At 35.4% G+C, this 26290-nt stretch overlaps 1 protein-coding gene across 17 annotated transcripts in view; it reads left to right on the top strand.

The window, feature by feature from the left end:
* PTPRK (protein tyrosine phosphatase receptor type K) overlaps window positions 1–26290 on the top strand; it is a 574046-nt gene that overhangs the window by 369614 nt on the left and 178142 nt on the right. The window lies entirely within an intron of this gene.

Here is a 26290-nt window from a genome sequence, read left to right as displayed (position 1 = left end):
TAGAGTCTCACTCTGTCTCCCAAGCTGGAGTGCAGGGGCACCATGTCGGTTCACTGCAAACTCTACTTCCTGGGTTCAAGCAATTCTCCTGTCTCAATGTCCTGAGTAGCTGGGATTACAGGTGCGTACCACGACACCTGGCTAATTTTTGTATTTTTAGTAGAGATGGAGTTTCACCATGTTAGCATGGTTTCAAACTCCTGACCTCATGATCCACCCACCTTGGCCTCCCAAAGTGCTGGGGATTACTGGGGTGAGCCACCGCATTGGCCACAATCCGTATTCTTAAACGTGATGCTACACTGCCAGTATGGCAGACATGCATGTATATATACATACAGACAAAGGTATAAATAAGCATTCAGGAACCATTTAGAAGTGGATCCCAAAAATTCTATACATTTATATAATTACTTTAAATAAAGGTTATTTTCTTAAATAACTATTGCATATTGCTCTCATCTTTTTGTTGCCAGTATGATATAGTTTGGCTCTGTGTCCTCACTCAAATCTACTGTGAATTGTAATCCCCACATGTAGAAGGAGGGGCCTGGTCAGAGTTGATTGAATCATGGGGAGGCACCCTCCCCCTTGCTATTCTTGTGATAGTCAGTTTGCACAAGATCTGGTTGCTTGAAGCACTTGGCACTTCCCCCTTCACTCTGCTCTCTCTCTCCTGCTCTACCATGGTAAGATATGCTTGCTTCCGCTTCACCTTCCCCCATGGTTATAAGTTTCCTGAGGCCCCCAAGCCATGCTTCCTGTTCGGTCCATACAACTGTATAGAAGCCATTAAACCTCTTTTTTTGATAAATTACCCAGTCTCAGTTAGTTCTGAATAGCAACATGAGAATGGACAAATACTCAGTATGTATTATGCTTTTTATTCTCCAGATTATTATCAAAGCCTGTATTTAGCTTGATATTTAAGACACTCCATATTTTTGGTTTTATTTCAGGTCCAATTTATAAAATATTAGCTTATATTGGGAATTTCATGTTTGTGACATGAAAAATTTCATATTCATTAAAGAAGAATACATAGATGACCAAACACAAACACTCATGGTAAATCATGAGAATAAAATAGTCAAAACTATAAAATTTAAGTGATAAAAAACTTATTGAAACATCTCATAACACTAGAAAATAAGGAAAGTATCAAAGCTTACTAAAGTTCTGTCATAAGAATTGAAGAACCAGCTTGAAATTGCTACCACTAGCCAGTTTGAGGTAAAATAAAAATGAAGAAACTGTAATGGATTGAATCACATAAAATATGTTTTAAAAGTCTTAATATTAGGTTGGTGCAAAAGTAATCATGGGTAATTGAATGTAATGGCAAAACCTGCAATTATTTAGTACCAACTTATAAATTATAAAATTGTGATAATATTTGGATGATAGTAGGAAACCAACATATTCTGAAAACCTAAAGAGAAAGAAACATTTAACCTTCTTTCCTATATTAACCATAACTCAAGATAACTAAATAGCTGAAGAGCGAAGCTTCCATTTATAGAATTATTCCAACGAATGAATAAAGACAAAATGATAAAATTATAATATTTTCACTATGCAAAACTTAAATGGATTTTAGGTGATGACCATTAATGGCTGTTAATATTTCAAAAAAGGGAGCACTGAACATTCTGAGCCTCCTAATAGAAATATATAACACCTACGAAATATTTTTGCCAAAAATATTCAAGCTCGAATCCTATCAAATTTCTAGTATAACCACCAGTTTACAAGATATTCTGGACATTGAGAGATGTGTAAATAATACTAAGCAAAGGAATCTGGGATGTAGGAAACTCTGTTATATAATGTATAAATAATGCTAAGATGTACTAATACTCTTATACTAATACTCAGGTTTCTTTAAACAATAAAGTTTGGTATGAGAATGGGGAAGGAGGGAGAGAAATGACTTACAGATCAACTTAAATGGCTTATCAATCAAAGGCAATGGATGGACATTGTTTGGATTCCAATTTTAACAAATTGACTAATATAATTAATGAAGCTAGGTACATATGGGTTTGTTACATTGTTTATCTACTTTTCTCTATGTTTAACATTTTCCAAAACAAACATTAAAATGGAGTAAACTTTATACATCTACCTGTATTTTCATCTTGCATCACTATGCAAGTAAAAAATTATGAGAATTTATACCAGCTGGAAATTGGGTTATTTTCGTTATTTTTGAAATTATCTAACTGCATTTTTATTTCCTCTTTGATGAAGTAATCCCTTAGGTGAGCCATTAAGAAAAACTCTCTTGTTGGTTTTGATTATTGTATTACATGTGATCAGAAAATGAGGTAGTGTTATTTGTGTGTTTTTGAACATTTTTAACTTCATTAACCATGTAAATGCTGGGGTTTTTTGTTGTTTACAAAAAAGATATATAGACTATTAAAGAAGAAATTCTTACCTAAAATGTGGTTGTTTACTATCATTAAGCCTTCTTTGTCATTATATTGTTAAAGTCAGCTAGATCATTTTTGGTTGCAGTGATTTTTTTAACAGATACTAATGGTTGACATCAATAAAACTAAATTTTGCTCAATTTTTCTTTTTTCCCATTGACATTCTGGTGCTATATGCTTCTGTAGAGATTAATATTTGTTATGCCTTCATTATGAATTGAATTTTCTCTTTTGTCAATATACAAATTCTCAATTTTAATTATTAATATATCAATGATTTATTAACAAATACCTAGATAAGATGTGACATGCAACTGAGATCACTAAATTATTCATAACAATTATGACTCTTGTGTTAAGTCATAGGAAGTAAACCTGTCTTAGCTTTTTCTATCCTTCTTCTGTAATTCTTCTATTACAATCATGGCCTGCTGTAATCATAAATCATTTCTTAGCCAAAGAATACATGCTTCTGAATTCCGAAGCTTCCATCATCATTATTAATAGTATTTGTGGAGTTGTACTTTTTTCTTGGGACCATGGAAAGTGAAGCACATTTTTCATAAAGGAAGGTGCAAACCATACAGGTTATGCTGGATAGTATAGAAGCCTTTTTAGCTATTTTAATATTTCACAGGAAAAGCCCATTTTTTGTGGGAATATTGAATGAACAAATTTCCATAAAATGAAATGATTAACAAAGTCTTGCTGAATTTCATGTTTCTTTTTAAGCAGGTATTGTATCTAAATATTGTCTTGTCTGTCAGAACAGTGTTCTATTGCCTTTGTCTTAAATTCTTTATAAACTAGCTGATTCTTGAAGAGGAGGACAATGTATTTGCTTACTTTGATTGTTAATTTGACAGATGGATTTCTAACTGTAGAGCTGCTGTGAAAAATGTAATGCTAATTGTAGTTTGAAAAGCCTAGGCACCTTCTTATAGTAGTTTTACACCCAAATAATTTAAATCAAATTCCGGAAAACACTTTTTTTCTTTTGTTGGCATATACATAATATGCCTTAACTAATAGGAAAACCCACATGCTAGAGAATGATGAACATGATTGAATAGATTAAATTATTTTTCTTATGCTATAAATTAATAGCTTTCTCAACCATGTTCCAGCTGCTGCAGAACATTGTACTATACCTTACTGAGATTATTGTCTGTTTTTCTTTTAAATCAGTCTTCACTGTCTTGCCATTTCTTACCATTATCATTGTAACTTAATGAAGTCCCGTTTTTCTCATGTCTCTGGTCTTTCTTTGATTTTGATTTCACGTATCATACACAGCAGTTATTTATATTTTGTCTTGTTAATCAACTAATTTCTTCACATATTTTACTTTTCTTCCCAAACCACATTCTTGTTTACCTCGAGGGCAAAAACCGTCCTAGATTCAGGGTCATTTTCCTCATGGTTCTCAGTTTTAGAGAGATGAAAGGCACGTAACAAATTCTAGTTTAACTGAATTTTGTAATTTAAAAAAAGAGGTGTTACAGGGTCAGTCCTGTAGGTTTGAGTTCCAGGCCATTCCATGAAGTTTACCAGGTTCTAGACTTAGAGGATGTCCCTGATAATTCTGTGACTCTGTCTTTCGCAAGCTGTTCCCCCTTTGTGAGTCACATCATATAAATGCTGATAATTTAACACTTTCTCTGTCAGGATCCGTCAACTCTAAGCAGAACTTATTTATTTTTAATCACCCTTTTGCCATGTGGGTCATGCTTTTTCCCATCACTTTTCACATTATCACTGTCTTAGGAGACTTAAGTAGCCAAATGGATAACCCATTTCCTAGTTTTTCTGTTTTTATGAGCACCCAGGCACTGCTCAGACCATTTGATTTCTAGATTAAACTTATCAAAGAAACCTCTTCCTCCCCATTACATATTTTTTTTCCTACACAGTCTCTTTGCAAAACCCTTAGTCTAAGTTTTTTTCCTCTCCCCACCCTGTCAGGATCTGTTCTTGGATTATTTCACGAATATACTCACTCTAGCTAGGGCGTCTCTCCGCTGCTATCCCTCCTTTTGTCAGACGTCATTGAATAAACCCCACCATCCCCCTCCATGATATGATGTGACCTGAAGTCCTTTCACTGTGCTGATTGGTTCTAGTAGACGCCCAGTTTACCATTAGTACTTTGATTCATCTCTTTCCACTTCTTATTTCTGACAGAAGCTCATGGCTCAGACGATGTCCTGTTCTTTAAAACATCTAACCACTCTCTTAACTCTCGGCTACAAATCTTCCCTTTGATTTTAGTGAGAAAAATCAAAGGCATCTAATGTCAACTCCACGATTACTCTTTTTGTTCTCGACAAAACATTTTTTAGAATGCCCTTCCTCCTACCTTCTTCCTGACCCTGTGGCGTTTATATCCTGTGTCCTTTTCAGAGATAATAGCCCCTTCCTAGGTCTCCTTAATCTTTGGTTCTGTAGTCTCTGCAGGGACCTTTTCTATCAACCAATCTATCTTAAATATTTCTTTTTATTAAACCAGCCACAAGTATTCATATTCTTAAATATCATCAAGAAAAAAAAAGCCCTTTAATTTGACCTCAGTTTTCTCTTATTTTACTCTATTCTATTTTTCCTTCATTAATAAAAGTTTCAAAGAATTACCTTTTTATAGTTCTTGCCTCTATAGTATTTACTCATTAATCATCTGTTATTCTGTTTCCTTGATCATGCCACTCAAACTTCTTTTTTAGAAGTTTGTAATAACCTTCTAGAAAGCAAATCTAAGTAATTTTTCTTAGATATCACCTCTCTACAGTGGAAGTCTTTGTGTAACGTACAAGAAGCATAGATTTATAGAATCTAATTTATGTGAATGTTGCTTGCTTATATTTATGCTTCCTTCTGACAAATAGCTGTGTGTGTGTGGTTTTTTTTTTTTAAAAAAGAACTATCTGATCCACAGTTGTATCTGTGAAGAATTTATGATTTTTTCTACTACTTCTTGCACTTGTATGTTTAACTTTATATGGGCTCTTTCACCATTTATATCTCTTCATATTTAGTATAACAAAATAATCTACTAAAGAGATGTTTAAAGCTGTATATAGATAAGGATGAAGGGCTATTTTTCTTTAAGAATGCTTAATTTTTCTCCCCCTTTCTCTCCTACCCTTGGCTTAATTTTGTTGTGGCTGTATACATTCATAAAATCCAATAGAGTAATCATATAGGATTTTTTGATATAGTTCCAAATACATTACAAATGGACAAATGGAAAGCTGAAATCCATAAAATGGGGTAAAAATCTCCTCCTCTCTATTTAGAATTATTAACTTCTGTTTATGCTTAGATTCTGAGTTTAATTTGCAACAGATGTAGAAATTCAAGTCAATTTAACAAACATTTGTTGAATTCAGTAAAGCTTCACAGTCTGACATCTCAATCAAAATTACTTTTTTACCTTGTATTCCTTTAATATTTTGTTTTTGTCCCACTGAAACCCTTGTAATATTTCATATTTCAGTTATTGTCAATAATAACTGACATTTTATACCATAATTGTCTTTGCCAAATACTATGCTAATCACCTTACATAATTTATAACTCATCTTTTATAAAAACCTAAAACCTAAAAAAGAATGTTTTCATCCTCCTCTAATTTAAGTAAATTTTCCCAGGTCTACAGATAGAGCCAAGATTTGACATAAAATCTCTTTTTCATAGCATTGCCCTTCCTGTCTTTAATAATTGTATACTTATACACTTGTGACTCCTTAATGAAAATGCAATATCCAGGAAGAAAGAGATAAACAGATGTTTATGTAATATTCTAACAGGGTACATTTTCAAAGCATTAATAGCAGTCAGCTGTTTAAAAGTGTAAAGGAAGCAGAGAAGTGTTGACAGAAGGAGTAACATTTGGAATGCCTTTAGAAAAATGAGCAGGGAAGGCCGGGGAGGGAAAAGGTAACATATTCCCGAGTGAGGGAATAGTGAGTACAAAGTATGTGCCCTTCAGGGTCCAGTGAGGCTAGAATGTAGGACACATACCAATTTATTAGGTTTTACTTGTTTGCTTTATACACAATAAAAGAGTTGTATAGCTCCTCTCTTAAATCCAGTTTTGTTGGAACTGTTCATTTATTTGGCCTATTGCCCAGTATATATTTGTGTAAGTCAAAAGGAATAAAATCAGAAATGATTTTATGTGATATTTAAAGCTTCAAAAGACAACACTAAGCCCAGTGCAGTAATTATGGGTCTGTTATCCCACCCCCACTCTTGCCCTGGGGTTTTGACTCTATGGCTTACTGCTGTATTGATTGTAGCTAAAATCACAGCCAAATCCACTAAATTTCTTGGCATTCCTTTTAACCCAAATTGATACTAATGACTGTCTTAAGACTACATCATGCTTCCAGCTCATGAGCAAACATATGTCTGTTTCATCATCCAGTAGAATAAGATTCACTTAGGGTTATTGAGGAAGATTTTGTCATTCTAACTCCCAGAACACTAACCGCCATAGTGACCATCTACGATTAGTTGGAGGTAATCTCTGTTCTAAAGGCCTTCAGCAATGACTACCTCTTCTCTTACCTATCATTTACATGCACACAAATCCAAGGCTGATTAAGTTTGGCAGGAACAAGGAGGAAGAGAGAAGTGATGAGAGCAATATGAATGGGATTCCATTTATCAAAATAGAAAGTTATATTATAAACATTATATACAACTTCCATTTATTGAAACCATACCAAGTTCTAGGTTCTTTACCAAGTACTCTGCATGCAGACCTTATCTATTTTAATTCTCACGACTGCTCTGTGATGTAAGTATTATTAAGCCCATTTAAAATAAATGAAGAAATAACCTTAGCAAGATTAGGTGTCACACAGTGACTACTAGATTAGAACTGGACTATATGCTTATCCAATTCCAAAGCTGTCTACTGCATGTTTGTAACATTACATTGTGACTGCAATATAACAACTATTCAAAAGTTAAAATATTGTTTTCAAGTAAGACAAATCTAAGACACCATTTTAGTACATTTTACATTTAATATATTTGTTTTAGAATTATTGTCATTATTATTATTATTATTTCATTAGCTATGCTATGCCATAAAGATTTTCTTATTCATTGGCAGTCTATACCATTATATCAAGCAGTCTGATTTGGTTCATGGTTCACTTTGATTAAAATGTGTCAGTCATTTATGTCAGATATGGTTGATGAATCCCCCTTGAAATGATGGAAGCAGGTAATTAAATCCTGTCATTTTCCTAAACTTTGGCTTTGTTCTTTTCCTGGAAAGACTTAATATAATCCTAGAGTAAACCAAGTCTAATTCCCCCAAAGTTAATTGATATTCAAATACATTTTCTATACACTAGTGATTTTTTTTTTTTTTTGAGATGGGGTTTCGCTCTTGTTACCCAGGCTGGAGTATAATGGCGCGATCTCGGCTCACTGCAACCTCCGCCTCCTGGGTTCAGGCAATTCTCCTGCCTCAGCCTCCTGAGTAGCTGGGATTACAGGCACGCGCCACCATGCCCAGCTAATTTTTTGTATTTTTAGTAGAGACAGGGTTTCACCATGTTGACCAGGATGGTCTCGATCTCTTGACTTCGTGATCCACCCGCCTCGGCCTCCCAAAGTGCTGGGATTACAGGCTTGAGCAACCGCGCCCGGCCTAGTGATTGTTTTTAACTAAGTAAATCATTGTAACCAAACATATCATTTTTAAGCAGAACTTTTTTATTTTTATGTTTTGATAACTCTAAAATGTTTTGAAATTTTGCAAAGGTAAGGAACGAAAGGCTAATGTATTCTTTTTGTGCAATCAGCCAGCTCTTGGTTTCTGCTCTGATTGTTACATTGAAGAAATGCTAATGGAATAACTGTAACCTGTTAGGGAATATCAAGTCTCTTCAGGAAAGGAATAATAAAATGCTAATGATCAGCATTAACTGTTTGAAAAGCATTATAGAGGAACATTTGTGTCCTTTCCCTGTCAAGAGAGGATAACCTACAGTAATCCCAACACAGCAATTATCTGTATCTTCCAAATTAATGCAGTAGTAGACATGCTTTGAGGGAAGAAGTATATATTATTATTATTACTATCTGGAATTTCATAATGCTTTGCATAGTATTTACATAATATATGCTAAAGACATTATTCGATGACTGTTTTAAACTTCCAGTAATCAGAAATTCTCTACCTCACAAAGCAACCCTTCTTGTTTTTAGGCAGCATCTACCTATGTAAGCAAAATGTATTCTCCTTATCTTTCTGGTACTAAAGAGCAAAACTGATTCTTCTACCATGATGGCCCAGCATATACTCATCATTGAGATAAGTTCATCAGTGCCCCTCTTAAAATATGACATGGAGAAGTGAACTTCACATGCTGTGGTTCAACTAAACATGGCATGTAATTGTTTTTCACCTCCCCTTCTCTGGTCACCAAGATTACATTCTTGTCAGCCTTTTCTTAGCTCAAGTTTAGCAGTCAGCTCAAATTCTTTTGTATTTGTTGTTGTTGTGGTTGTTATTTTTCTCCATCACATTATTATCATACAAATTTACCTTTTAACCTTGTCTACAATAACAAAGAATCTACACATTTTAAGATTACTGAAACAAGGGAGAAAATAGAGCAGAAAGAAAAGCCTTTGCTTTAGTCGGTGGAGAGAAAGAAAGGAGATTATGTTAATGATTTTTGGTCCATCAGATATTTTATTTTGCAGAGCACTTCCTCACTTCTAAGATTTTATTGTTTTGTTTTATCCTGTGTTGTTTTCGTATGATCTATTGTTGAGCCAGGGTAACCTCACATGTACTTGTATGATAGAATTTTAAAAACATTTGCAGCAATCTGTGGCCAACCCTCACATCAATGACATGCTGCTGATTGGAAGAAGCCTCTGTGCGAGTATTGAAAACTATTGAGATTTTCTTATGGGATTCATTTTATTTATATAATTTTTATTTTTAATGATATTTTTTATTTTATAATTTTAAGAGTGAAAAATGTATAAATATTTGGAAATAGCTAATCTATGGGACAGAAACACTGATAAATGTGTTTGAATATGAATATCTGAAGGTCTGTCCTGAAAGAATTAAAGTTTTGCTATTTAGTACCAAAGAATGATGAATGGTTTTTTCAAAACCATAAAATGTTCCTGGTTTCTTGTAATTCCAGGTAAAAAACTCTGTAAAGATTATTGTAGCTATTTAGCTTTAACCAAATCATTATTTTACCAGAATAATTAAGCATTTCTAAATATTATCATCTTTATTCATAAATGTTTCCCATATCCGTTCATATAATCTCTGTATAAATTTCACATACTATACAGCATACATTTATCTATGATAACTAACAATATATTTACTACTTAGCACACAGAAATGAAAGCAATATTCATTTTATACAAAGACAATATCTCGGAAGATAACAGTAGAGCAAACTGAGTAGAAAAATGAGCTAATTGGATTGGAACAGGAAAAATGTTCCCACTTTGGTTCTCCCGTGCCTGGTTTGCAGACTATTCATTTGTATTAAAACATGCTCCTAAGTGAAGCAATTGTATGATACTTGTAGATTTTGCAAACAAGATGTGTAATTGTTAAGTATTATACACTGCTCCACAGAATGGTTTTAAAGTATTAATTTTGTACCTTGGCATGGTCTCTTATGTCATATTTGCAGATTAGAATGTAAACAATAAATTTTAGCCAAATTGGTATAACTATTTCTTACCTATCATTTACATGTACACAAATCCAAGGCTGATTTAGTTTGGCAGGAACAAGGAGGAAGAGAGGAGTGATGAGAGCAGTATGAACGGGCTTGGTATATATACCAAACAAATTACCTAAAGAAGTACATTGGATTTTTGAATTTTTAAATCGGATTTATTGAAATATAATTTATATAGAATAAAACTGATTCTTTGTAGTCTATAAATGAGTTTTCACAAACTGCTACCATAAATACAGAACATTTTCATCACCCCAAAAAGTATTCATTCATGCCCCTTAGTAGTCAAATGTCAATGTCAGTAGCCTTTTTCTCTCCCATCCTACAGTGTTGCTGCCAGAAATGGACTAAACCACTACCTTTGATCTGCTGGAAGGCCCTGGCTTGCCTGATCTAGGGAAAGGGCTACTTCTAGACCTTTCAACCCCAGTTAGCAGGCTGCGGTATCACACTTGACCCAGCTGTAACAGAGATTGCATTTGTGCAGAGAGAGATGGAGCTGGCATCACACCAAATGGAGGAAGAAGCATTTTCCAGAATATGGTTGCTGTTCCCTAGGCAGAGACTTGGAGTGCTGGGAACATGAAGTAATGGGTACCCATATTATACCAATTTGATAAAAATCAGTTAATAACTTTCAGTGAGATAGTTAAAAATGTTTTTTTAATGATAGAAATGACTTTTTAGTATGCTAACTCTAAGACGTATGTGTTGCGAGGTAATAGAATGCACATTATATCTAATGTAATAGAAAATATTCAAGGCATAAATACAATCTCAAAGAGTTTATGGTTAATTTTTTAATAGGAGTAATCTTTTTTGATCATTTTTAACTCCTCAAAACAATACATTTTACACTCTGTTTTTGTTTTAAATCTCAAGAATAAACACTCAATTATTTCTTCAATATGTTTTCTTCCTATTCTGAATTTCACCTATATTTTTTTTAATGTAGAGAGTACACAATAATTCAGTTTTGAAATAAATTAAAATAGACTCAGATTCCTTTGTAAATGAAGGAGCATTAACATTTTTATTAAACCACATTATTGTGGCAAGATTGACATGTCAAAGCTGTACATTTTTAATATTCACAACTTTATGAGTTTGGACCTAAGAGTATACTCATGTACCCGTCACTACAATCTATACCATAATCTCTCCATCAGCTCCACAAGATTTCTCTCACCATCTATATTTATTATTATTATTGGTATTACTGAGGGGTGTGTGTGTATGTGTGTGTGAGATATAGGAATGCAAGAACTACTCCCTTAACAAATTTTTAAGGAACAGAATATTACAAATTCACCTCCAGCTTTCTTGAAAGGCAGTACCCTTTTGATTGTTCATACCTTCATTTCGTTAGGAGATTTTTCTATCTAAAGGTTTATTCCAATTGATTTTACCCTAAGCAGCCTAAAACAACTAAAAAATCCTGTTATTGTGTAGCTGTTGAGAATTCAACTTTATTATAAACAGCACATCTGATAGTTAAAATTTAGCCACTACCACCACAATATTGTCCTTCCTGAGAGAGATTTGTCATTGATTTTTTCCCCTAATTGTGAGACACATGGTAGAGAAGTATTGAACATATGTTATTGCAACTGAATCCATACATGGGTATTTATGAAACTGTGGAAACCTTTTGCAGTTCTCCAAAAATCTGTAATAATAACATGCTAGTTGTCTTTGGTTATATTTTTGTGCAATATGTGCATTTATTCGATACTGTGAAGTACCTACTTTGTGACAAATATAATTTAAATACCAAGAACTCAGTAGTAAACACAGGCTTTGTCTTCATAGAATTGAAATTATATTGAAGAACAAGCATTACAAAATAATTACATAAGAATGTCATGTGAATTTTAAGTGCTATTAAGAAAAATAGTGCTAGGTGAGGAGATAGAAAGTGATGGCAAGATTTTATTTTGAGAAAGAAGATACAGTGATCAGATGGGTCCTCTCTGAGGTGATTACTGAAGTGAAAAAGATAAGAAACAAGCCATGTGCCTCTCTGGGGGATGAATGTTCCAGCATAGTAAACAACATGCATTAGACCTGCCATGGGCAATATTTGCTGTAGTGGGGCAGGGCTACTTGAAGTGTGCTCATTATGTTGATCATTTATTACTAATGTACAACAAGATTTAAAGCAATTTCGTGTAATATTTGTATACATTGAACTAGTAATTGATACAAGTTGCATGTCTTACTTTTTTATTTCATTATTTGATAAGTTATTTTTATTGTATTTCACAGTAGTTTAGGCTCACACTCAATTCAGGAAGGCGGCTTGTCCTTCCCTACAGATAATCTGAGAAGCATCATGTTTGAGGAAGAGAGGAGGGCCACTTGGGTGAGTTAGGAGAGAGACCTTGGTTCACTTAGCTGTGGTGGGACAATGAGGATGTTCTCTTCTCAGTGCAAAAGGAATCAACCTGGGCAGCTAAGAGTGAAAATGGATAAAAAATAATTAAGGAGGTATAAAATAGAGTTAATATTTAAGGAAGTAGAGTTGCCTGACTGTGGGGAGTACCCACCTCAGGTTTGTAATCAAAAATTGAATGTGAAACTAGTCATTATAGTTAAAAGTTTGTCCTTGTTAAATCCAGCTAATTTCAGTGGTCCCATAACAAGTGCAAAGCAGGCAGAGAATAAGATTTAACTCAGATTTGGGGTTTCTCAAGCAAAATATTTTAAGAGGGGAAAAATAGTTGAAAGCTTATAAAAGGGTGTGATTAGAATGATTTCCTTGGAACCAAAGCTGGATAAGGAGTGAAATAAGGGCAGGTTATGACCAATGAAAGGCCAGTGGACTAGAAGTGCCAATGAGGCTGTGAGCTGAAAAGTAAGGGCAAGAACTCTGCGAGAGGGATGCCCAAATTGTGTTTTGAAATAGTGCAATCGTTGGTAATGACTGAGATGGAAAAGAAGTCACCTTACTGTGGTAATATTCTGAAACAGTGATAGAAAGCCTCAGTTTCAGACTTACGTAGGTCAGAGTAGCATTATTATTGTAGTACCATGTTTTAGGTGGAATCAGTTGCTATCAAAAATAAATCATTCATGTATTATGACATTTAGCATTAACAATCACATAATTACAAAGGTTTTTATCAAGTGTTTTTCTTAAGTGAATGTATAGTTCCTGTCTTTTTCTGCATATGGTGAGAGGTGAACTTATTTGGAGAGGAATGTAGGGAGATGAATCAAAATTCTTGGAGAATGGAAACGGTGGTGAGGTGCTGAGTTATTCTGTTAGTATCTACTGTCTTGTACTTCAGTGTCAATCTGTTGCTGTTGCCTTTAGCCTCTCTTTCGTCTGGAAGGTGAAAGGAAGGCATTTATGGAGAGATCTGTGTTATAGAAGAGAAAGGGGAGAAGTGTAGTAAGTTTCAGGACCAATCAACTTTAGACAAACTGTTGAATATTTCAGTTCCTTTAATGGGGAGTAACTTTGAAAAGTATTTGAGAAATAAGTCAATATTTTCAATCAAAACCCATAAATATCTTAGTTATATTACAGTAATTTGAAATTATGATTATGTGAAGAAACAATGGGCCAAATTGTCGCTACTTGGTTTTGGTTTAAAATATAGCATGCCCTCTATATGATAGTATCAAAGCTTTCTTTGTGTGTAGAAATGCATTTTATATGCATGACACTATCCTAGTGTCATGATAAGGCATTGCATGAATAGAAGGGGAATCACACCTTATTAAAATTAATCTTTATTTTTCTTGAAATGTAAGACTTACTGCTACTTTTTTTCTTTACGCATTCTAATTTTCTTTTTGTTTCTTTTTTCTGAGACAGAGTCTCACTCTGTCGCCAGGCGCCAGGCTGAAGTGCAGTGGCGAGACCTCGGCTCACTGCAACCACCGCCTCCCACGTTTAAGCAATTCTCCTGCCTTAGCCTCCCCAGTAGCTGGGACTACAGGTGCATGCCACCACACCCAGCTAATTTTTGTATTTTTAGTAGAGATGGGGTTTCACCATGTTGGCCAGGATGGTCTTGATCTCTTGACCTCATGATCCACCCGCCTTGGACTCCCAAAGTGCTGGGATTACAGGCTTGAGCCACCACTTCCGGCCCACATTCTAATTTTCTTGAGTCCACTTCTTTTTTAAAAAACTATAATTTTTTCTTAAATTTTATCTATAAGAAATATGTTTGCATTCAGAAGAGACATGTCTGTGAAAACTATACATATATATGTGTATCTAATGTATATATATACATACACGTATATACACACATATATATGCATGTGTATATACGTGTATGTATATATATGCGTGTGTGTATATATGTGTATATACACATGTATATGTATATATTTATGTGTATGTATATATACGTGTATATATACGTGTGTGTGTATATATATGTATATATACACATACACTTGGCAGTATTTGTTTTCTTTACTTCTAGTGGAACGTTATAGTGCATTTCCAATGTTTGACTCATCTAGCTGAAAGCTATAATAGATTTCTTCACCGTAGATGATATGTATTCCTTTTATTTCATTACACATAATCTATCTGTGCAAGATCTTATGGCCTGTGGTAGACTTTATACCCTACAAGACAGCTTATCAGTTTCTTTGCAGGCCTCTCAATTTGAATTTTAAAGTAAAAATGAATACATTTGTGTTGCTTGTTGAGCCTATGTTCTGAAAGGCTTCTGCTCTCAATTTCTAGGGTGATAAGTAGAGAAAGCAAGGCCATAGATTGTCATTTACAATGGCTGTATTGTATCTACATGGTCTACATTATACTTTATATATGAATATATATGTGTGTATATATATACATATAGTGATAATATATAACTAAATACACATATACATTAATGCATAATATGTGTTTAAGGAGTAAGAGAGAAGAGGTGGTTGTTGATTATCAGAAACGATGTTTGGAAGGAAGAAAAATTTATCTTAATTTAGATGGGGCAATATATTGTACCATCTGCTGTTTACAAATGAACAGTCTTATAAAATTGAAAGCAAAACAAGAAAATAAATATTCTGGCTTCTATATGTGAGGATTGAACACATTGTAAAATTCATCCCAATGGCTCAAAAAGGGCAGTTTAATAGACCCAAGCCCAAGATGAAGTGGAACAATTTTATTAACAAAGCAAATAAATATAAAATGCTTTTGCGACCAAAATTGAGTTAATATATACATCTCTAGCTGCTCAAAATCGTTGCTTTAACACATAGTAAAGCTGTTTAAAAGATAGTCAAAATGCTATACCTCAAGTTTGCACTCAGATCAATATTATTTTATATTGCTTTTGCTGTTGGAGGACTCCAGACCCCAAATCTCAACAGGATTTTGGTTGAGAAGTTTTGTTTTGTTTATGCTTTTACTTTTCTTTCTAAGGTGTATGTGGACAGCTAAAATCACCTCACATATTTATGTCTTTTAGAGGAGTTTATGCCATCATGTTCTTAGTAACTTTTATAGAGGTAAAGATATGAATAATGATTCATTCCATGTTAACCTATTATATATATCTTTTCTCCAGTGCTTGTTAAAGGTTATTATTATTTGTTAACAATTTGTACTGAAATTTTGTTTCTTAGTCAAGACTGTTCCCTGACCTTTAGGGAAATTTGTATTACTGTAACAGAATAAATTGTTAGTTATACATTTTCAAGGTTTCATTTATTGTACAAGAGTGTTGAATGCTATTTAATTAAATAGCAAGCAATATAAAATAATCTAGATCTTCCCTTGTAGTTTAGTTCTATCAAGAATCAGGTCTTCCTGTGCATGAATTTTCTCACCAATCAAGACATCAAGTTGTGTTTAATAGGTAACCAAACTTCATTAAGTATAAAGATACAAGTTATTAGGTGTACTAGAAGAAAAGAGAGACACAGGGATAGTCTTAAAGCCATAGAAATAATTCTTCCTCATACATGGTACTAAATAATGTCTTACGCTTTTGGGTAAAAGCAAAATGCAGTAGTCCACCTTCATCTTTGGATAATTAATCCTTCACATTAAGCGATATTAGGTCGTTCCTGCCAATATAAAACTATTTATTTAAAATAAAAACTAAGCCTTTGTGTGAATTTAAGGGATTGTCTAGTGTGAAAACCGAGGAAAAATTAAGTATGAAAAGTCAACTGTGTATTGATTTGGCCCACACTATAAAATGGGCATCTGGATGATGACAGTGATGATGATGATAATTCTGAGCATAAATCTAGCAGCTCAAATAATTCACTCTTTCTTGAAAAAATATTTTTATATAAATTGTTGGGAAATTACAGGTATATAACTCAATGGTCAGTGTATTCAAATCACTTTTGTTGCAAGAATCATGGAACTAAAGACACTGTAGCAACAATCCAACCTATGGATGGACCTGGTAAAGTAGAAGTATTGTAGACAAGCTCTTGATATTTGTAATGAGATATTTGACCACTAAAAAGCATACTTTGAGGTATTTATTTGAAAAGTAATGCTTCAGATTAAGAGGAAAAATTACTGTTTATATATTCTTTAATTTTCAAAGGCCACTTGTACAAATTCTCTTTCACCCCTATAGGATTTTAAATATATTTTCCTTCAATTTGTTGATATGACTGCAAATAATGCCTTAGGCTTAGGGTTATTCTTCAGAATAATGTAAAGTAAGGTGTTTAGCTGTCATAAATGTTATTCATGTAGGTGGCTAGGTATAGAATGAGTTCTAAACAATTCTAGTGCTAAGGAGTCTGGAAGCAATGTTGCAACTTATGTTGCAACAGAGGGGATAGCGTTTTATACAGGAGATGGGTAAACATCTTTCTCTGTTGCGGAACAGGAGATGGGATGACAGTGTCTGAGTAGTCCAAGAGTGTTCCCAGCATTTGTTGGCATTTTTAAAAAATAATCAATGCCAGTGTATTTGGATTTTTAAAAACTGTTGCTAGAGAAATAAAAGCAAAACCTTGGCACTGTAAAGTATAGAACTGAAACCAAATTATTAGTATCTCATACAATTTAGACTTAGAGAAGTAGAACAGATTCTATTCTCGTGAACTCTTTAGTACTGTGTGGTTTACCCAGAGCTCCCGGATGTTGATTCTGAAGTCCAGATGACTCCTCAGAAACTGTCAATGAAGGGCAACATGGATTTAGATATGTTTGTACCTTCAGATTTGTGTTAGAAAGAGAGAGGCAGAGATGGATGGGGAGAAAAGGGAAGAGGAGACAAGAGATTTATTGACTTCATTGACTTTATAATTAAAAGGAACCCTTACCATTCAAAAGCCCTTCCTCAAAGTTTCACACTTCTTTGTTAGTGTTAAAACCTGTTTTCCTATCTATGTTCTCAGTAAGAGAACAAAAAGAGGAGAGGAGCCCTTTAAACTATACTTTAGTGAAATTTCACTCATTTTATATTAGTGACTTTGTGTATGTGACATTTTATTCTTAAAATGTCTTAGATGGCTTTTAGCTATTGGACTCTCACCACTTCACAGATGGGTTATTGCAGCTACTTTTTTTTCATACTGTTTTTAGCATTCTTGATTCCTTTGCTCAAAACCTGCAAAGGTTTACCACTGCTTGTAGGAAATTCAAATTCTTTATCAAGTGCTTAAGATTCTTCATAATGTTGTTGTTCTCCATCCGTCTAATTGTGCCTCCCATTGTTTTCTGACCAGAACATAAACTCTTGCCAGACACATTCTCTTTATTCATTCCTCACTGTCCCCTGACCTCATGCTATTTTTCTATAGGCTGCTTTAGCTCACATTATTACCCACTTCTCTGAACTTTCACTGATAGATTCCACTGTGTGTTTTCCTTAATTGCCTATACACCATACCCCATTTTATTCACATCACTCTTGGGGCTGCATAGGACTTGGCATTTCCTTTGTATTTCCCATGTGACTTGTATGATGAGGAGTGCTGTCTGCAGAGAGAGCACTCAAGTAATTAAGTTAAAGAACATGTCCATTAAGTTTCCCAACTATAAGACTCTTTATCTCCTGTTATGCTGCCACTCTGAAAACTAAACGTAGGCTGTGAAAGGCTCAGTATGGCTGATGCAATAAAGCCAGGTTACCTAGTTGCTTGGAGTCCCAGATGATTGATAGAAATAGTGCTTTTGTATAAAAAAAGTGAAATTGATTAGCAAATCACATAGAAATAAAGACAAGTGAGGGTGATTTAACTTAACTGAAGAAGAGATTAGAAAAGTCAGAGCTGTTTTTAAAACATAAGAATAAAAAAATCAGTGTGGTGAACACACCAAGGAGAATTTTAGAGAAAGGAAGAATTTAGGTAAGTCCATAGGAAAACAATGTTTAAGGTATCAGAACCATTGAACCTTCTTGAATAAGGAATGAAATTATGGAATTGTCATAGACATAAATCAGAGTTCATGAGGATTACCCCATCCTTGTTTATCACTGCTCAGTGAGCCAGGTTGCACTTCTATTTTTTTCTGTCGTAAGGCAGGAAAGAATTGAAAAGGGAAATAATCAGATGTGTAACTTAATAATAGGGTTTGTATAACTACTTTATATTCATCTGGGGTTGGCCAGAAAACCATCTCTGCTAAGCATGATGAAATTATTGTGACCACTCTCCAGTATTTATAGTGAAAATACATATTCAATAACTCCTTTGTTTCATAATATCTAAATAAGAACACATGGATTATTTCCATCTTTAATTTGGGGACCAGGTATATATATTAGCTCTTTCAGGAAATGTCATTTGGCACAGGTCCAAATACACATCCTCCCTTGGTCATAATAAGCGTTTATTTTTATAAAGCTGTATATTTTGTAAATCAAATATCTGTGTCTTTCCAAATATGTGGCAGTGTTTATATTTCAAATGGGCAAGAAAAATACCTGATGTGGGATATACGAGTTTTGTGGAATTATCTTCATTTTTTTATTAATACTTGCCATTATTTTAAAGAATTCATAAGAGCTATATAATATCTACCTTTACTGCTTGGAACATTTCATATGACCTACTAAATTGTCATTACTATATTATCTTAGCTAGTGGAAACATTTAGTGTAATTACTTTGGCTATTCTTTATTGGATTATGAGCCTCTCTTTACTTCTAAAAGCTTTATCTTGGATGCTGTTTGGTCAGTAAATAACTATGTATTATTGCTAAGGTATACTACTGAGATTTCTATTTTTTTTTAAATTGTATTTGGGTTCTGGGGTACATGTGCACATCCTGCATCCTGCAGGATTGTTGTATAGGTACATACATGCCATGGGGGTTTGCTGTCTCCATACCCCCCACTCTCTGTCCCACCTTCCCTCCCAACCCCATTTAGCCCTGTGATTGTTGTTCCCTTCCCTGTGCCCAAGTGTTCTCATTGTTCATCACCCACCTATGAGTGAAAACATGCAGTGTTTGGTTTTCTGATCTTGTGTCAGTTTGCTGAGATTGATGGTTTCTAGGTTCATCCATATATCTACAAAGGACATGAACTCATCATTTTTTATGGTTGCATAGTATTCCAAAGTGTGTAAGTGCCACATTTTTTTTTTGTCCATTCTATCATCAATAGGCATTTGGGTTGGTTTCAAGTCTTTGCTATTGTAAACAGCACCACAGTGAACATACGTGTGCATGTGTCTTTGTGACAGAATGATTTATAATTCTTTGGGTATATACCCAGTAATGGGATTGCTGGGTCAAATGGAATTTCTATTTCTAGATCCTTGAGGAATTGCCACACTGTCTTCCACAATGGTTGAACTAATTTACATCCCCACCAACAGTGTAAAAGTGTTCCTTTTTCTCCACAACCTGTCTAGCATCTGTTGTCTCTAGATTTTTTAATGATTGCCATTCTAACTGGCGTGAGATGGTATCTCAGTGTGGTTTTGATTTGCATTTCTCTAATGACCAATGATGATGAGCATTTTCTCATAAGCTTGTTGGCCAAATATTTGTGTTCTTTTGAAAAGTGTCTGTTCATATTCTTTGCCCACTTTTGAATGGGTTTGCTTGCTTTTTTCTTGTAAATCTGCTTTAGTTCTTTGTAGACTCTGGATATTAGCCCTTTGTCTGATGGGTAGATTGTGAAAATATTTTTTCCCATTCTATTGGTTGCTGGTTTACCCTAATGATTGTTTCTTTTACTGTGCAGAAGCTCTTCAGTTTAATTAGGTCCCATTTGTCTATTTTGGCTTTTGTTGTCATTGTTTTTGGTGTTTTAGTCATGAAGTCCTCGCCTGTGCCTATGTCCTGAATGGTTTTGCCTAGATTTTCTTCTAGGGTTTTTATGGTGTTAGATCTTATGTTTAAATCTTTAATCCATCTGGAGTTAATGTTTATATAAGGTGTAAGGAAGGGATCCAGTTTCAGCTTCCTGCATATGGCTAGCCAGTTTTCCCAACATCATTTATTAAACAGGGAATCCTTTCCCCATTGCTTGTTTTTGTCCAGTTTGTCAAAGATCAGATGGTTGTAGATGTGTGGTGTCGCTTCTGAAGCCTCTGTTCTGTTCCATTGGTCTATATCTCTGTTTTGGTACTAGTACCATGCTGTTTTGATTACTGTAGCCTTGTAGTATAGTTTGAAGTCAGGTAGCATGATGCCACCAGCTTTGTTCTTTTTGCTTAGGATTGTCTTGGCTATACAGGCTCTCTTTTGGTTCCATATGAAGTTTAAAGTGTTTTTTTTCCAATTTTGTGAAGAATGTCAATGGTAGCTTGATGAGGATAGTATTGAATCTATAAATTACTTTGGGCAGTATGGCCATTTTTACAATATTGATTCTTCCTAACCATGAGCATGAAATGTTTTGCCATCTGTTTGTGTCCTCTCTTATTTCCTTGAGCAGTGGTTTGTAGTTCTCCTTGAAGAGGTTCTTTACATCCTTTGTTAGTTGTATTCCTAGGTATTTTATTCTCTTTGTAGCAATTGTAAATGGGAGTTTGCTCATGATTTGGCTCTCGGTTTATCTGTTATTGGTGTGTAGGAATGCCTGTGATTTCTGCACATTGATTTTTGTATCCTGAGACTTTGCTGAAGTTGCTTATCAGCTTAAGGAGGTTTTGGGCTGAGACTATGGGGTCTTCTAATATATGATTATGTCACCTGCAAAGAAGGACAATTTGACATTTTTTCCTAATTAAATGCCCTTTATTTCTTTTTCTTGCCTTATTGCTCTGTCTAGAACTTCCAATACTATATTGAATAGAATTGGTGAGACAGGGCATCCTTGTCTAGTGCCAGTTTTTAAAGGGACTGCTTCTAACTTTTGCCCATTTAGTATGATGTTGGCTGTGGGTTTGTCATAAATAGTTTTTATTGTTTTGAGATACATTCCTTCAATACCTAGTTTATTGAGAGTTTTTAGCATAAAGGGCTGTTGAATTTTGTCGAAGGCCTTTTCTGCATCTATTAAGATAATCACGTTTTTTGTCTTTGATTCTGTTTATGTGGTGAATTACATTTATAGATTTGCATGTGTTGAACCAGCCTTGCATCCCCAGGATGAAGCCTACTTGATTGTGGTGGATGCACTTCTTGATATGCTGTTGGATTTGGTTTGCCAGAATTTTATTGAAGATTTTTGCATCAATGTTCATCATGGATATTGGCCTGTAGTTTTCTTTTTTAGTTGTGTCTCTGCCAGATTTTGGTATCAGGATGATGCTGGTCTCATAGAAAGAGTTACGGAGGATTCCCTCTTTTTGTGTTGTTTGGAATAGTTTTAACAGGATTGGTACCAGCTCTTCTTTGTATGTCTGGTAGAATTCAGCTGTGAACCTGTCTGGACCAGGACTTTTTTTTGGTCAGTGTGCTATTAATTGCTGCCTCAACTTCAGACCTTGTTATTGTTCTGTTCAGGGTTTCAACTTCTTGGCTCAGTCTTGGGAATATGCAAGTGTCCAGGAATTTATCCATTTCTTCAAGATTTACTGGTTTACGTGCATATAGTTGTTTTTAGTAATCTCTGATGGTACTTTGTATTTCCGAGGAATCTGTGATGATCTCCCCTTTATTGTTTTTTATTGCATCTATTTGATTCTTCTCTCTTTTTTATTAGTCTGGCTAGTGGTCTGTTTTGTTGATCTTTTCAAAAAAACCAGCTCTTGATTTATTGATTTTTTGAAGGGTTTTTTTTTGTGTCTCTATCTCCTTCAGTTCTGCTCTGATCTTAGTTATTTCTTGTCTTCTGCTTGCTTTTGAGTTTTTTTGCTTGCTCCTCTAGCTCTTTCAATTTTGACAATAGGGTGTCTATTTTAGATCTTTCCTTGTTTCTTATATGGGCATTTATTGCTATAAATTTCCCTTTCGACACTGCTTTAAATGTGTCCCATAGGATCTGGTATGTTGTGTCTTCATTCTTGTTGGTTTTGAAGAACGTTTTTATTTCTGCCTTCATTTTATTGTTCATCCATTTGTCATTCAGGAGCAAGTTGTTCAGTTTCCACGTGATTGTGCGGTTTTGAGTGCTTTTCAAAATCCTGAGTTCTAATTTGATTGCACTATGGTTTAAGAGACTGTTTGTTATGATTTCCATTCTTTTTCATTTGCTGAGGAGTGATTTACTTCCAATTATATGGTCAATTTTGGAGCAAGTGCAGTGTGGCATTGAGAATAATGTGTATTCTGTGGATTTGTGGTGGAATATTCTATAAATGTCTATTAGGTCTGCTTGGTCCAAATCTGCGTTCAAGTCCTGGATATCCTTGTTGACGTTCTATCTCGTTGATCTGTCTGATATTGTCAGTCAAGTGTTAAAGTCTCCCACTATTATTGTGTGGGAGTCTTAGTCTCTCTGTAGGTCTTTAAGAACTTGCTTTATGTATCAGGGTGCTACCGCATTGGGTGCATAAATATTTACAATAGCTAGCTCTTCTTGTTGCATTGATCCTTTTTACCATTATATAATGCCCTTCTTTGTCTCTTTTTATCTTTGTTGGTTAAAAGTCTGTTTTATCAGAGACTAGGATTGCTACCCATTCTGTTTTTTGCTCTCCATCCGCTTGGTAAATCATCTTCCATCCCTTTATTTTGAGTCTGTGTAAGTCTTTGCATGTGAGATGTGTCTCCTGAATACAGCACACAGATGGGTCTTGACTTTTTATTCAGTTTGCCAGTCTGTGCCTTTTGATTGGGGCATTTAGGCCATTTACATACAACGTTAATATTTTTATGGTTGAATTTGATCCTGTCATTTTTTTACTGGCTGGTTGTTTTGCCCCATAATTGACAGGGCTCCTTCATTGCATCATTATTCTTTACCATTTGGTACGTTTTTGCAGTGGCTGGTACTGGTTGTTCCTTTCCCTGTTGAGTACTTCCTTCAGTAGCTCCTGTAAGGCATGTCTTGTAGCGATGAAATCTCTCAGCAATTGCCTGTCCGTAAAGGATTTTATTTCTCCTTCACTTATGAAGCTTATTTTAGCTGGATATGAAATTCTGGTTTGAAAGTTCGTTTCTTTAAGGATGTTGAATATTGGACCCCACTCTCTTCTAGCTTGCAGGCTTTCTGCCGAGAGATCTGCTTTGAGTCTGATGGTCCTTCCTTTGTGGGTGACTCTACATTTCTCTCTGGCTGCCCTTAGGATTTTTTTTTCCTTCATTTCAACCCTGGTGAATCTGACAACTATGTGCCTTGGGGTTGTTCTTCTTGACAAATATCTTTGTGGTGTTCTCTGTATTTCCTGGATTTGAATGGTGGCCTTCCTTGTCAGGTTGGGAAAATTCTCTTGGATAATATCTTGAAGAGTGTTTTTCAACTTGAATTCATTCTCCCTGTCACATTCGGGTACACTGATCAAGCATAGATTAGGTTTTTTTCACATAATCCCCCAGTTCTTGGAGGCTTTGTTTCTTTTTTCACTCTTTTTTCTCTAATCTTGCTTTCTCTTTTTATTTCATTGATTTGATCTTCTATCTCTGATATCCTTTCTTCTGCTTGATCGATTCAGCTGTTGAAACTTGTGTATGTCTTGCAAAGTTCTCGTGCTGTGTTTTTCAGCTCCAAGTAATTTATGTTCTTCTCTAAGCTGGTTATTCTAGTTAGTATTTCGTCTAACCTTTTTTCAAGGTTCTTAGTTTGTTTGAATTGGGTTAGAACGTGGTCTTTTAACTCAGAGAAGTTTGTTATTATTACCCACCTTCTGAAGCCTGATTCTGTCAATTCGTCAGATACATTGTCTTTTTTTGTTCCCTTGATGGTGAGGAGTTGTGATCCCTGGGAGGAGAAGAAGTGTTCTGTTCTTTGATGGTTTCATCCTTTTTGCACTGTTTTTTTTCCTATTTTTCGTGGTTTTATCTTCCTTTAATCTTTGAAGTTGGTGATTTCAGGAGGAGTCTTTGAGTGATGTTTTTTTCTGTTGAGGTTGGAGCTGTATCTTTTTTGGCCTGTAGAGGGCGTTGCTGGGCTCTCTGGTTCAGTCAGGTTGCTGGGGGGGTTGTCCTTCCCTGGAGTTTGTTTGCAGGTGAGCTTGGCCCCGCCTTCCCCATGACGTCTCTCCCAGAGCTCAATCTTCCTGGTTGGGGTCAAGCTGGTGTATTTGCTGCCAAGCTCTCTAGTGAGGGCTTCAGTTTGAATTCTGTGGAGGTGAGACCTGCCAGGCTTTATGGTCTCTTTCCCTGCTTTCAACTCTGCCTCCCTCTGTGGGGGGGTCTGTCCCTCTGCGTTATTCCAAACTCCCACGCAGGTCCCTGCAACAGCTTGCTGCCTCTGGCAGTAGCTGCTGCTCAGATTTGCATTGACTACCCACAGCGCTCCACTGTCTGGCAGGGCTCTCATGGACCGTGGTTTGCAGGAGGGATGAGGTAAGCACAGGATCTGAAATAAAGCACCGAGGGGGTGAGTTCCCTGACCCTCCGAGCTGGCTGCACATTTCAGGTGGGGATGTGCCCCTCCCCCCATCTTGATTTGCCCCCCTGGGTGGCTCTCATCCTGCGGCTCCTTCCCTGGGCCTAATTTCAGTGCCCTGTCAGTCCCACAGAAACAAACCGGGCACCTTGTTTGGAATTGTGAAACCCTCAAGCCCTCTGCGTCCCATTCGCTGGGAGCTGCATTCTGGTGCTGGCTTCTCTCAGCCATGTTGGCGCCCTCCCTACCCCCTCCCAGATTTCTATTTTAAATGGTGTCTGGCTAGCAGCCCTGGGCACAGCCTCCCAAAAGTTTTCAGTAAATTGAGTATAAAGACACACAAAAAGATACCTGTTCACAGTATGGAAAATATAGACTGATTGTCAGGTTACTGCCAAAATTTGGAAGGAATTCTGGAATTGTTTTTCTATGTTTAGTTACATACAATTTCAAAACTATAGCAACCAAGATAATCTTGTAGTGGACACTTGCATACCCACCACCTATATGTAACTGCTATCTTTTTACTCTACGTGCTTATCTACCACTCTGTTGATGGAACTGGATTTTCAAATGCAATTGGTGGCTTACCTATATATACTTCCGGAAGTAGTGCTAAGTTTGCCCTAAGGCAATAAATAAAATGCTGTATGGCTCAAAATAAAAGGGTTCTTTAAACTGGAAAACGGGAAGCTACTCATATATTGTATAAATTTTGTTTTTCAAAGCAAACCCCTTCTGCAAGTACCTGTCTGTTTCAGTATGTATTCAGAAAGTAATTGAATGAGAAATAGGGAGGAGCAGACATGGTTATCTTTTGTCCCCTGCAGAGTATAGCTCTCACAAGTAGAAGCCAACAAGCAAAACAGATAGGAAGAGGCTAGGTCGTGGTTTATGCAGCAGTATCTAGTTTTGTACACATTCTAGCAGTTCTGAACATTAGTGCACTGGGCTATTGGAGAAGAATAAGGTCCAATTCAGAACTGTGGACCTTCATTAGAAGATAGATTCTGGGGTGTGGATAGAAACATACACATGGACTAGCTATCCATTTCTCCCTCTAAGTAATGGATTTGGCCATCACTCAAGGGCATATGGAGTGGGGCAAAGAGCAGAGAACGTATTTTCTTTGTTGGCTATTACCCAAGTTCAGTATAGCGCCACCCTTGTCCAGAAATACATAAACAAAAAGAAATAAGATAGGGGCTTTAAAAAAAATACTTCAGAATTACTCTACAACAGTAAAATCCTGGA

The sequence above is a fragment of the Callithrix jacchus genome, chromosome 4 (assembly GCF_049354715.1).
Source record: "Callithrix jacchus isolate 240 chromosome 4, calJac240_pri, whole genome shotgun sequence".
NCBI lineage: Eukaryota > Metazoa > Chordata > Mammalia > Primates > Cebidae > Callithrix > Callithrix jacchus.
This window is presented reverse-complemented; position numbering and strand designations above follow the sequence as displayed.